We start from the raw sequence: 3453 nt of genomic DNA on the forward strand, positions 1-3453 counted from the left end.
ACTGATAATATCACCAGTAGAACTTGGGTGAATGTAAAACACAGCTTGTATCATACGAAGAAATCCTAAACAGCTTAATGGTGTTTACCCTATGTTTCAGGTGATGAACAGGAATATTTCAAATGTAGAAATGTGTTGCTCATTACATAAAATGCTTAGATTGTAAACGTTTTCTTCAATTAAAAGATATTTCTAGAGGTGAAACAGTGGGACAAGGGGGCACCCACATTTGAACTGGGGAACCTCTTGATCTGCAGTCAAATGCTCTACCACTGAGCTATACCCCCAGTTCTGAAATGTTCACCTTTATTAATTCAGTAATATGTACAAAGTGGAAGCAACATGCAATCACCATCAAAGCAATGCATTTTCAGCCACCAAACCCTCCTTATAAGTATATGGGCTGCGAAGGATGTCCTTTATCTGCCTTGGTAAAATACAGTGAGGTTTCCATTGCAAGAATTCATACATTTCGTATCACATGTAGATCTTGGAACATGGAAAAAAAAACTTTTGTCAAATGCACAAATTCTACAAAAGGTAACTGCTTCTCTACTGCAGTTTTCTGATTTTGTGCTAAGACCATAGTTAAACCCAATTGTTCAATGTTTTGTAGGTGAAATGATGATGTATCCTATTGTTTCTTACAGTGCATTGGGTTGAAAAACATTTTAACATGATCTATTGAAGAGGGTATATGGTTATGAAACATGGACTTCTTGAACTGCACTCCTACGCTCTACCACTGACAGCTTAATGGTGTTTACCCTATGTTTCAGGTGATGATCAGGAGTATTTCAAATGTAGAAATGTGTTGCTCATTACATAAAATGCTTAGATTGTAAACGTTTTCTTCAATTTATTTAATTAAAAGATATTTCTACAGGTAAAACAGTTGGACAAGGGGGCACCCAGATTTGAACTGGGGACCTCTTGATCTGCAGTCAAATGCTCTACCACTGAGTTATACCCCCAGTTCTGAAAAGTTCACCTTTATTAATTCAGTAATATGTACAAAGTGGAAGCAACATGCAATCACCATCAAAGCAATGCATTTTCCGCCACCAAACCCTCCTTATAACTATATGGGGTGCAAAGGATGTCCTTTATATGCCTCGGTAAAATACAGTGAGGTTTCCATTGCAAGAATTCATACATTTCGTATCACATGTAGATCTTGGAACATGGAAAAAAACTTTTGTCAAATGGACATATTCTGCAAAAGGGAACTGCTTCTCTACTGCAGTTTGTTGATTTTGTGCTAAGAGCATAGTTAAACCCAATTGTTCATTGTTTTGTATATGAAATGATGATATATCCTATTGTTTCTTACAGTGCATTGGGTTGAAAAACATTTTAACATGATCTATTGAAGAGGTTATATGGTTATGAAACACGGACTTCTTGAACTGCACTCCTACGATATACCACTGAGTTAAACCCTTGAATGCTGAAAACTGCCAGTTTTTAAAAAGGTGATAGAGTGCGTGACTGCATGGAACTTGTAGAACTAATGACATCAGTGCACTTCTGGTCAGCTGTACAAATTAATACATTTCATTAAGGGCATATTATTGGTTTCCGCCACAGTTTTATAACATTCATATGAGCTTTCAATGGACTATTTCAAACTGATAATATCACCAGTAGAACTTGGGTGGATGTGAAACAAAGCTTGTATCATACAAAGAAATCCTAAGCAGCTTAATGGTGTTTACCCTATGTTTCAGATGATGATCAACAGTATTTCAAATGCAGAAATGTGTTGCTCATTACATTCAATGCTAAGATTGTAAATGTTTACTTCAATTTATTTAATTAAAAACATATTTCTACAGGTAAAACAGTTGGACAAGGGGGCACCCAGATTTGAACTAGGGACCTATTGATCGGTAGTCAAATGCAGTACCACTGAGCTATACCCCCAGTTCTGAAATGTTCACCTTTATTAATTCAGGAATATGTACAAAGTGGAAGCAACATGCAATCACCATCAAAGCAATGCATTTTCAGCCACCAAACCCTCCATATAAGTATAAGGGGTACAAAAGATGTCCTTTATCTGCCTTGGTAAAATACAGTGAGGTTTCCATTGCAAGAATTCATACATTTCGTATCACATGTAGATCTTGGAACATGGAAAAAAAACTTTTGTCAAATGCACAAATTCTGCAAAACATAACTGCTTCTCTACTGCAGTTTGTTTATTTTGTGCTAAGAGCATAGTTAAACCCAATTGTTCATTGTTTTGCATATGAAATGATGATATATCCTATTGTTTTTTACAGTGCATTGGGTTGAAAAACATTTTAACAGGATCAATTGAAGAGGGTATATGGTTATGAAACAGAGACTTCTTGAACTGAACTCATACGCTCTACCACTGAGTTAAACCCTTGAATGCTGAAAACAGCCCTTTTTAAAAAAGTTGATAGAGTGGTTGACGGCATGGAACTTGTAGAACTAATGACATCAGTGCACTTCTGGTCAGCTGTATAAATGAATACATTTCATTAAGGGCATATTATTGGTTTCCGCCACAGTTTTATAACATTCATATGATCTTTCAATGGACTATTTCAAACTGATAATATCACCAGTAGAACTAGGGTGAATGTAAAACACAGCTTGTATCATACGAAGAAATCCTAAACAGCTTAATGGTGTTTACCCTATGTTTCAGGTGATGATCAACAGTATTTCAAATGCAGAAATGTGTTGCTCATTACATAAAATGCTAAAATTGTAAATGTTTACTTCAATTTATTTACTTAAAAACATATTTCTACAGGTAAAACAGTTGGACAAGGGGGCACCCAGATTTGAAATATTGGCCTCTTGATCTGTCGTCAAATTCTGCACCACTGAGCAATATCCCCAGTTCTGAAATGTTCACCTTTATTAATTCATTATTATGTACAAAGTGGAAGCAACATGCAATCACCATCAAAGCAATGCATTTTCAGCCACCAAACCCTCCATATAATTATAAGGGGTACAAAAGATGTCCTTTATCTGCCTTGGTAAAATACAGTGAGGTTTCCATTGCAAGAATTCATACATTTCGTATCACATGTAGATCTTGGAACATGGAAAAAAAACTTTTGTCAAATGCACAAATTCTGCAAAATGTAACTGCTTCTCTACTGCAATTTGGTGATTTTGTGCTAAGAGCATAGTTAAACCCCATTGTTCATTGTTTTGTATATGAAATGATGATATATCCTATTGTTTCTTACAGTGCAAGGGGTTGAAAAACATTTTAACAGGATCTATTGAAGAGGGTATATGGTTATGAAACAGGGACTTCTTGAACTGCCCTCCTACGCTCTACCACTGTGTTAAACCCTTGAATGCTGAAAACTGACCTTTTTAAAAAAGTTGATAGAGTGGGTGACGGCATGGAACTTGTAGAACTAATGACATCAGTGCACTTCTGGTCAGCTGTATAAA

The 3453-nt window shown here is 35.9% G+C and overlaps 1 non-coding gene across 1 annotated transcript; it reads right to left on the reverse strand.

Annotated features, from left to right (window-relative positions):
- Positions 1 to 1854: 1854 nt before the first annotated feature.
- TRNAG-ACC (transfer RNA glycine (anticodon ACC)) lies at positions 1855 to 1926 on the reverse strand. Its single transcript has one exon. It is a non-coding gene; the product is annotated as a tRNA-Gly (tRNA).
- Between the last annotated feature and the right edge of the window lie 1527 nt (positions 1927 to 3453).

The sequence above is a fragment of the Ambystoma mexicanum genome, chromosome 4q, assembly GCF_040938575.1.
Source record: "Ambystoma mexicanum isolate Mex_15411 chromosome 4q, UKY_AmexF1_1, whole genome shotgun sequence".
In the NCBI taxonomy this organism is placed as follows: Eukaryota; Metazoa; Chordata; class Amphibia; order Caudata; family Ambystomatidae; genus Ambystoma; species Ambystoma mexicanum.